Source organism: Semicossyphus pulcher, unplaced genomic scaffold (assembly GCF_022749685.1).
Source record: "Semicossyphus pulcher isolate SPU_LCO1_2020_fin unplaced genomic scaffold, fSemPul1.0.p SCAF_13, whole genome shotgun sequence".
Taxonomy (NCBI): domain Eukaryota; kingdom Metazoa; phylum Chordata; class Actinopteri; order Labriformes; family Labridae; genus Semicossyphus; species Semicossyphus pulcher.
In genome coordinates this window covers 6,912,463-6,923,889 of record NW_027211637.1, presented here as the reverse complement: position 1 = coordinate 6,923,889, position 11,427 = coordinate 6,912,463, and positions in this window count along the sequence as shown.

Here is an 11,427-nt window from a genome sequence, read left to right as displayed (position 1 = left end):
TACCATTTGCACTCTTAGATGCCATTGGAACTATTTGTATTGTAAAAGTTATCAGTGTAAACACCTCAGAACTGTTTTTATTGTGATAAACAGAAACACATTTCAATCTGAATCATGTTAATACTTCAATACTTTAAAACAGGGGGTCATTGGGGTCAACTGCTTGTGGACTCAACTTGACAGCACAGACAGATTGACCTGATGTGTCACAATCATGTCCGTTTCTATTGGTCCAAAGCTAACGTGGGTGGGAGTAATGGACACTACATGCTTGTTTTCATTGGTGGTCTTCATCCCTAGACATGCAGTTTTTAATGATACGGCTCAATTTTATTATTATTCTGATGAACTCCTAAGCTATGGTTTGCGGACCCCCAAGGGTCCTAGGATCCGACTTTGAGAACCACTGATCTATAGCGCTTATCCTGTTCAGGGTCGCAGACTGGACTGATCACCAGTCAATCACAGGGCTGACACACAGAGACAGACAACCTGTCACACTCACGCCTACGGGCAATTTAGAGTCACCAGTGAACCTAACGAGCACGTCTTCAGACTGGAGGAAACCCACACATGCAAAATCTACACATTAAGGCCCTCTTCATCCAGCTAGCATGCAAGCGAAAGCTAGCATCACCGTGCAGTCCCTCAACCAAACTTTCAAAATAGTTTTTCATGTAATGTGAAGAAAAATAATCTTCACTGCAAAGGTCTTAGTAATAAAGTTACAGCACTAGACATCATGTTGCTCCTGTCAGTTTAGCCTCACCTGACAATAATCACAAAGAAATGACTAAAAAGATGTTTAAATTATGTTCAGTCATTTGCTTTAATGTGCTGAAATGGTAACAAAGAATGAGAAATGCTCTTTCTGAAGTAACAGCAGAAATATTATTTTAACGACTTTCATGAATTGAGCCAAAGCAACTTTAGAAAACTGCAACACAAGACGGAACTGACAGAACAGACACAATGACAGCTATATACAAAAGGATATGTTTAATTCTGCACAACCACAGATTCATAAAAGATATTAAACACATACGTTATAAAAATGAGGAAGATTGAACGCATGTGAAAGCGCAACGTGATGTGTACCACATCCTCTGAATTACAGGAAGCACATGCCTTTATAATGTGTCAAAAAAAAAAAAATCCAATTAAATTCTGTAGTGCAACAATGATTCCAGCGCCCCGAGACATGTATATAGTCAAACAAGGACTCCCGGTATCAGGAAGGAACTTTCATGCATAATAATGTGCAGTGATTTTCTACCATAAGAGAACAGGGAGCTTTGTAGAACTATATTACTTTGCAAAGTAGCTAAGATAAAACCCAGGAAAGCTTTTCAAAATAACATCGATTAGAAACAGAGTCAGTTTGAGATAAATCTCAGCCAAACCTTGAAGCGGTCGGAGCAGTAAAATATACAGTGGAAAAATGTTGTTGTATTACATAAAATGATCCTTATGGGTTAGGGCTGACTTAACCTAACCTAATCTTCTTCTTTTAATTAATATAAATTAAGATGCTTGTACCGTAGAGTAATAATCTCTAAGATTTTCCTTTAAATTAATGTCTGTTAAGTCACTATCTCTTACCGAATGAGGTAACACAATGGTGATTGAGCCTATGGCCCACTGATGAAAGCCTTTTTAGTATTACAGACTGGCTGTCCAGTGCGACTTTCACAGAAAAAATCACAAGCGGCGCCCAGTTAGTGACATGTTTCCATCAGCCAGCAGTGGTTGGTCTGCCAGAGAGGGTAGGCGGAGCTAAGCGGCTGCTTTTCCGCTCTCTGCAAGTGTTGTGAGTAAACAGTAATCTACTATGGCTGAACAAACAAAGAAAAGATGGATGACTACAGATACAACTTCAAAAATAAGTGAAAATCCAAAGAGAAAGAAACAAATTTGACGCTCAGATGAAGGCAAACAGTCTAAAGAGGAAAGCGACCGTCAGCCAGGAAAACCAAGAGTTACAGCCGGAGCCAACTGTGGACGTTACACATGCGACACTCTCTGGATATCTGGGAAATTACCGTTTGACGCTGTTGGTGCCACCAAACAGAACGAAACAGAGATCTTCCAGTTTACAACTTTAACCTTTGCCTTTTCAAGGTTAAGGTAATCATTATTGAAATCCTGGAACAAACACACACACACACACACACACACAGACTTTATATTTAGCCCTTTGTTAATGTTTGTTTTCCTCAGTTCAACTTCCCCTTCAGGCTTCCAATCACAACCTGTTTTTATAGAGACATAAAAATCAGTATGCTGCGAGTGTCAGTCACACTCACACATATACACCGTGTGTGTAAATCTACACACATACAGACTGCTTTTCTCAATATAAAAACTAGTTTCCATGGGAACGGCACAACGAGGCGACCAAAGAGCCAGACAGGAGGTTACTTTACTTTACTCTGATAAACACTCGACATGGCCTGCAGAGAAACTTCTCAGATAAGGACAGACAGCTTAATTGAAGTTATGCAACAGTTTCCAAATCACCAAACTGAATATTAAAACATTAAAAAAATGTATTAAGCAGAGACGCACAAGCTTCATGTCCCTATTTCTACTGAATAATCTAGGGAATCTCATTTCCTTTACAGAGCTCTGAAACAACTTGAGTGTCGATTAACCCAGAAACAAATGTATTATTCCTGCTTTGTCCCCACTCCCCATTGTGCTTCAGACGCTGCACAGTCATGCACACACACTCCAGATGTCTGGCAGTGATGATACGGACCCTGTTGGTTTTCAGACTCCCCTGATAGTGGAGGGGACCTGACCTAGAATCACACATACGTTGTCTGCCTGCTGCGTGGTGATGTGATGACGTCCATATGACGTAGTAGATACTGTATAAAGCTGAGAGAATGTCATGCTACTTTAAGCATTTCGTATGTCCATTTATTCATGCTGTGCCATTCCTTCCCCGTTGTAACAGGTTTGGGTTGTATTTAACTCAAGTAAGAACTGAAGCTTCTCAAGTTTATTGTTTCATTAATCAGAGTGAAGATTGAGCCCAAGTTTTCCACATCAAGTAGGAAATTATTTTCCATGTTTAATTATGAAAGAACTTTAGTAATTATCATATCAGGGAAGTCTGATTAAAAAGTGCCTTAAAGCTGCACTAATGTTTTTCTTTTTTATAAAATGGATCAAATGTCCTTGTAATTTGAAAATAATCGCTCATAGGGACGAACTGTAGACTGTATGAAGAGATCAACAACTTGACAGCTAAAAGTGAAGCCAAACCCTCTCTATCGCCCCCTGCTGGCTGGCTGCAGTATAGGTCATAAAGTCCGCCTCCTCCATGAGTCAAACTATAAAATCAAGATACTCGTCATATACATTTTTCTCAAACATGGTTTCTGTCATTATATTTAGTTGTTATCATGCTGAAGTTTAGTTTTAGTTAGTTATTTGATGCTATGAAATGAGGGCGTAACTTTATGATTGACAGTTCTGTTGACAAATCCGGCTCCTGCAGAGCTGTTCCGGATTAGCAGAGTAGAGGAGGAATGGCGAGAGGAGACATAACTAAAAGAAGAAGCTGTTCTGTAGTTGAATGTGCCGACGTGCAGGATGTTTGTCATTTTGCGGTACGTTAAGTGTGTGTTTTGGTTAGCAGAGGTGACTACGGCGTCTCCACCCGCCGATCTCTACTGCGCAGGCTATGGCTCCATATGACATCACCATCGCAAGATAGAAGCGCCTATCACAGGGGCTATTTTGGCATTAATTCTGTACAATGAGAGCAGATGGAGACGCGCTGTCCATCTTTATATTCAGTCATTGGTACAAACAGCAGACTGCCCCTCAGCTCAACAGGATTTAAAGTCTCTTTAAATTCATTGTTCATTCCAACCATTCATCAACCCCAGCCGCCTGAGGCAGCTGGATTAAATGAAAGGATCCTGCTGTTTCCGACAACTTAGCTATATCATGTAGACAGAAACAACCCTTAATGAATAAACACTTTCCTTGCTTGAATGTGTCAATACAATTGTGTGCCAGCAGGTGATAATATGACAGCTTAATGGGGTTTTCCTGTTCTTATTCAAATATAGTAAGATAATAATAATAAAGGAAAACTGAATAAAATCAGCAATTCAGTATCCATTTACTCTGTCATGTGATTAACACAGAGCTGCCACATCATTTCACAAAAAGGAGAGGTGCACTTGAAAACTTTTGGGCAGCTTCAAATCAAATTCAAAATCTATCAGTATTTGACTCCTATAAATGCACAGTTTAATTAGTAACTTCAGGCAGAGTAATATGTTTAAATGCATTTATATGTGGCAAACTTTTAAAAGATAATACTTCCCAGGGGGACATTTGGGAAAAATGGGTTTATCAGGAGAAGAGCAGCTTTTTATACAGCAGGTTTTCATGTAAAGGTCAGAGAAGAGAGTTAATGGATTCCCTCGACTTAGTGGCTCGTTATTCATGAATACCTGTGTGACTACATTAGTTCAGGAAGCAGAGTATGAATAAATATATACAAATATATGTAAATAAGTCTCGAGCAGCTTTGAGATGACCTTCTCGCTCAGTCTCAGTCTATGTCTGTGGGATTTGTTCCTCCGCCTGCAACATTATGTAGCAGCTGAGGTACACACAACCCTGGCACAGGAGGTGTGTGTGTGTGTGTGTGGACAGGAATGCACAGACAAACACTCATATAGAGGTGACTCAATGTCACAGATGAGACAGATTACTGACAGCTGAATCTGAATCCCCCTGTTATGTTTCTGCTCCCAGTCTGTCGTCATTATCGTTCGTCACTATCATAATTCCTGAAGACATTATTAGACATATTTAATCCCATTTATCTATAAGGAACTCTCATATGCGCTTCTCTTTTATAAATGTATGTCTTCATTTTTTGGGCTTGACTTAATTTCAAGATAAATCATATTCATCCTGGTCCTACCTCACAATACTACAGTTACAGTTTTTATCAGTATCCTCTGAGCCTCTCTGATCTCCTATTGAACTATTTGTTGTCATTAAGGAGACACATCTTTTTGTCTTCTGTTTTCTGTATAAAATAATTAAGCTCCTTTTGATCTTAAAGACCCCCTTAAGTGAAAATCAAGTGTTTAACCTTGTAAACATCTCCATGCGGTGTTCTTCATGTGCTACAGGACATATCAGGGATAACATCAGCAGTCATCTCCATGGCTGGGCCTGTCTGCTTTTAAACTGCAGTGTACCAAGGACAGGCTGAACAACACGTTTTCAGATTGGCAGGTTTGAGACGTCACAAACCTAAGGAGCCAATCCCGTCAATGGACGGGGTGCCGCTATGCATATCATTATGTGTAACCTATGGCAACCACTTCGGCGATGTGCGAGCCAGCTGTAACTGTCATCGTCATTTTTGCAAACTCACGACTGACTACTAACATTACTAGTATTAATTACTAAATTTCAAGCTAAGCTAAGTTTCAACAAGTTGCCACTAAACGATGGCAGAGACGTGTTTTGTTTTCGGCTGTAGTTTTACGAAAGAAGAAACGTAGTAGCAAAGTGGGCGGGGCCTATGCAGATTCAGGAATTTTTAATGAGGGAAAAGGAGGAGATGCCTTGAAAGGATTTTTACAAGGTAATGAAACAGATTTTGCAGAAAAAACATATCAGACACAGTGTATTATTTCAAGCAGAGCATTTTATATGTCTTAAAACATAACTGGAACTGGTCTTTAAAAGGCACCCTTTGATATATCACTCATCTAATCTAATATTCCTTCACTTGAATATTTTATTTTATTTAATAATTCCAGACTAGTGCATTCTATATTATTAAAACAACATACCATAGATTATTACTTTACTACACTATACAATACTACTATTAAACGGCTGCGTTAAACACTTGATTGCGATTGGTTAATTATGGCGTTCTGAGGTCTGCTATTTCTCGATAACAGACCGTTGTTATGAAGAACAGACCGTTGCGATGAATACGGCTCTAATCACACCACCCGGAAGACTAACTGTAATCACATCTGTGATGCCCCTGTGTCACCATGTGTTTTCTGCATCATCCTGGAGGTGTGCCTTTGCAGGTAACTAATCAGTGTAACTCAGCTCACCTGGGCCCAGTGTGCTGAGGTTACTTAAACTCCAGCAGGAACCCTTCTTTCTCTCCTCTGGCTCTCTCCACAGGCACATGCATTTGGTGATGTTGGTTTAAGTTTACCTTTTGCTTTGTTTGCATTGTACAACACTTGTCCACATACACATTCTCCACTCATGCACATCATACATTACTGATTACTGATTTCCACATCTCATATTGTTCTAATTTGGCCTAATTTGATTTAATCTGTTAAATAAAGCTCCATCTTTTATGTTGGATATTTAATTTGGTCTAATTTGGTTTGATTTGAATTAATAAAGATTTGTTTAAACGTTTGGCATGGTATGGTCTCCCTTCTTTGTTGTGACTTCTGAGCCAGGTCATGACACATCAATCTGACGAAAGAAGTCCGGTAAAGTTGGCGTCGGTTTGTTTTCAGCGGGAAAAAAAGAACAGAGAGGAAAACAGCGGACAGAAAGTAATAAAGGTTTAAAGACACAAACAGCAGAGAGATCTACAAGACTGAAGACGGCACATGAGGTAAACATTCAGAACACAGTACGGGAAATGTAAAAAAAACCTGCTCACTGAACACCATCCCTTACCTATATTATACCTTACAATACTACACTCTACTATAGTATTTAGCATTTAACTGGACCGTCTAGTGTTCAACCCAGCTTTCTTCATATTCTTTCTTCATTTTTGACTGTGACAATACTTGGACACAGAAATAGAAATTTCCCATTTTCAGGGTGTCCTGAATGCTACAAACAATCCTGTTGGCTTGGTCCTGTGTTTTCAAACCCCTCCCATCCTTTCCTCTCTGTTATTTGTCTTTCCATTATCTCACTGTCTCTTTAATCTATCACTGTCACATCCCCTCATTGATGTCCAACTGCTGTCATCTCACCCATTAGTGCTCGTCCCGATCCCCACTAATGCTTCCCTGCACACACCCCTCTGTCACTGACGCCCCATCATGTCATCATCCAGGAGGCCCGAGTGTTTGATGACACCAAAGATGGAATGAAGCCGCTCACATTGTTTTCTTTTTGTCATTATTTAAAACTGTTACATAAAAGCTGCATAATGTTTAAGAGTTGTAAGAAGGTAACCAAAAGGTGATGTACCACTTTCAGATTAATACCTTTGAATGCTGTTTGAAACCCTTGAAGATAAGATAGAATTATATTAATCAAGAAGTACCAGATTGTTTTAAAGTTACAGTACAAAAGATGAGTAATACAAAATAACTCAAATATAAGTATAATACAATATGCAATATAAAGTGTACTGTGCGTTAAATGCCAAGAGACAGTGCCTAATATAATAATAGTACACTGAGATATTTACAGAGTAAAGGTTTGTAAAAGAAATTAAACTATTCTACAGTAAAAAATATATAAATAAATAAAAATAATAGAAAAAAACAAATTTCTTGCATCAGATTGATCTAATGGGGCACTGCTTTCGCTCAGTGGGAAGAGATGATGCCCTGTATACAAAGGCTACAGGCCACCATGCAGCGGCTGCAGGATCGACTCCGGCCCTCGACACTTTGCTGCGTGTCATCCCCCACTCTCTTCTCCCAATATTTCCCGCCTCTCTTCAGCTGTCCTATAAATAATGGCCAAAAAATAATCTTTAAAAGAAAGCATCTAATGATCATCCAAACTTATGCTGTGATCCATCAGGGAGGCCAAACAGACTGGATGATTCGGGTAAATTACCTTTATTTTTTCGCATATAAAACATTCTTATTGTAAATTATCAACTGTTCTAAAACTGTGATACCGCCTGACATCAGCATAAATGATAAATTAATAAGAAGACGTAACTTTTCATTGGTTAGGTCTTTATTGTATCTATTGCTCATTCAGTCTGAGTATTAAACTCGGCGCTGACAAATTTGGAACAATGGTCGAGCGCTGCTTGGACAGAGAATTTGTAGCTGACATAACAAGGGGTCGCAGAAGTTACAGACGGAGCATAGCATCGCGCTGCAAAGGGGGCGGAGATTAGCATGTCAACACGGGTTTTGTGTTCTCATCAAAGCCGATCAGAGCCGAGACGATAATTACCCGGTTCTACTGCAGTCATTTGACACGGGTCTCAATGCTGATTGTAACCTTTCCCAGTAAGCAAAGAAAAGCGGGGTGTTAGTGGGTTTTTGACCAGTGGAAAAAGGGCTTTATTTCTCTCGTTATCTGGAGACAACAAAGCTCGTTTCTCGTGATAACGGGATCATTTTCCAGCAATCTAGAAAACTAAACGACAGGCTGGTTACTGTGATATTCCAAACCAGGTCATGCCGTGCTGCCCACACTAATGAGATAAGTTAAGCCTGTTTCTATGTCTGTTTTGTAATCTCAAGATAACGAGATAGATAAGTTGAGATCTCAAGAAAACAACCGGAAATGACTCGTTATCATGGGAAAAGTGATTCAATAAAATGTACAGATGTATGCTTAAGGCTTCCGTAGTAAAACACTGTCTGGTCAATGTAAGAATAAAGACCAGAATGAACCGACAGTATCTCTGCTGTTACCGGGAAGGGAGAGCAGCTCTGTACGCTCCCTGTGAGGGAGGTGGTGAGTTGCTGGGCTGGATTTAGCCCTTCAGCAGGGGGCTGAGCCCCATATACTGATAACACTGAGAGCACATAGCACTGTGTGGAGTCATAATGCTGGGTAACCTTTCAAACACGGCTTCAAAATAAGAGAAGGCAATCTTTGTGGTTTATTTCAACAGTGGACTGCTCTGAATTTCAATTTCAGGATGATGGTCAGGATTAATGTTGCAGTGTCAAAATCTGTTGTGTTGTTTGTGTCACATACAGGTCATGTGGAAATTATTGGGCGACGTACTGTTTACTGAAAATAATGCAGAAGTCACATTTGTAATGTCACTGAGCCCATAAATGGATCTTAATGGATGATCTGTCAGCTGCAGACAGTAGCAGCCCAGTGAGTGTGTTATAATCATGATCGGCTGCATGTGCTCTGCTCTCTGTGCAGATATTTATAGCCACAAAGCAATGTCACTACTAAGTCCCCCGACCTGCTGACGGCTTTGTTTTCGAGCACATTCTTTCCATCTTTGTTTTGTTCTCAACTTATCCTCTGAGATAACAAACAACACCCCTTTTTCACTATGTAATTCCTCTCTCCGTGCAGCTCAGCAAGAGAGAACTGCATTTTCCACAGAATCATTTGGTGTAAATGTGTTCAGAGGTTTAATATATTCATTTAATAAGCAGATGTGTGATTTCAGTTGGAAATTTAGCCTGAAAAAAACACACAAATCTCTCTAATGAGATGAAACCATGCTGTGAAAACATTGGACTCTATGTCATTTAATGACAGAACCATGTGTGGATCCAATTTCAGGACAAACGCATGGCACTTAAAATTCAAGCCACTGCAAACCAAGTTCTGAAAAGCCTTTTACTTTGAAATATAGGGCCTTAAACTTTGAGCATCTAAAAGTAGAAGAAATTAGTTTTAATCCAAATTTGAAATATTGTCATTTAAGATCCTCTTAGTTTTACAATGGTTTGAATTGGGCGTGGTTAAGCTTGGATATTTATCACGTAAATTAAGCAATACATTCCATCATATGTACAATTACACAGCAGCTATTCACACCCTGCTTAAGAGTCGCCAGCGGGGCAAGTATTAATGGCCGAGATCCACTGTCTATTTTGGGCTGCTGGTGTTTTAAGCACTAATGGGAGTTTAGCTATGTATTAATATAGCACTAGCTAACGCTACAGAGCCACAATGTACCATTCAATTCATAGCTTTGGGCACTAGCTAACGTTTAATGAGTATGCTAACTGCTAATTTTGATATCTTGTTCTCACTATTCAGACAATAGACAAAAAGGACGACACAGCTCCCTAAAAGTGCAGCCAAAACCTTTCTATCGCCCCCTGCTGACTGGCTGCACTATAGGTCATAAAGCCCGTCAGGGGCAGATCCAGAGGGGTGGCCAGGGGTGGCCTGGGCCCTGCTTGAAATCTGATTGGCCACCCCAAAATCCTAAACTAGGATTGGCTATTTGCCTTGTCAGAGGTGGTACTAAAATCAACTATTCGGGCTGTGTTGCAACAGGCTGCTAGTAGCTTTCTTTCCATTTCAGTGTGGCACATCTACTTTAGTACTTTAAATTGTTACTCTGACCACACATCTTCTGTTTGAGTCCTTAAAGAATAAAGCTTTGGGTTAATTAACAGATGGGACATGAGTCAAACTATAAAATCAAAATACACGTCAAATAAATTTTTCTCAAACATGGTTTCTGTCATTATAGTTAGTTATTATCACGCTGATTGATGTCCAAGTGTTGATTTTTCTGACAAGTTTACTTTTAATTAGTTATTTGATGCTGTAAAATAGATGATTGACAGCTCTGTCACAGCTCAGCAGATTTGTTCTGGATTAGCAGAGCAGAGGAGGATTGGCTAGAGGAAACGTTACTAAAACAATCACTACAGTCATTGAAGTTTCCATACCTGTGAACATCTGCTTTAGACCAACACAAGAAGCTGTTCTGTTGTAAGTGTGTGTTTTGGTTAGTGGAAGTGGTTACGGCAGCTCCACCCACCGATGTGCAACTCTGTCTCCAAATGACGTCACCATCGCAAGCCAGCAGCGCCTATCACAGGGGCTATTTTGCCATCAATTTTGTACAATGAGAGCAGATGGAGACGCGTCGTCCATCTTTATATACAGTCATTAATTCAGACCAATTGAATAATTTAAGCTTAGGGCGCCCTCAACTCAAATGTGCCACTGTGGTTGGAGGGGCCTGGCAGATGTCAATCAATACCTGATTTGCCACATCCACACAGTCTTCAGAAGTGAGAAGAGTCAAAATGAGCGTTTTTTTTTTAACTGGGTTTATGAACATTTATTTTCGCTCAGATTTCAGTAGATGCTTCAGGAGGTTGAACCAAATTTCCAGAGGATTTAAGAAAGCAGGAGAGACAAACAGATGGAGCAATACAGTGCAGGGAAATCTACAGACATCAGCTCTTTCAGGGATTGTGTGTCTGCAATGACAACTGTTAGCCCCCTTCCTGCTCTCTCTCTCTCTCTCCTACTCTTAACCTCAGGGCCTTCAATGCCCTAAACTTTTTCCAACCACAGATCCGTCTCTCCATCGCTTTGTGCGTCTCATGATAAATATAGAACACTGTTACCCTTTCCCAATGAGCTGTGACACACGTGCATACCGCCCACCGACACTCCTGGGACCTTAGGGTGTATATAAGAGTGAGCGACTGCAGGAGAGAGTGGAGACATAACTTT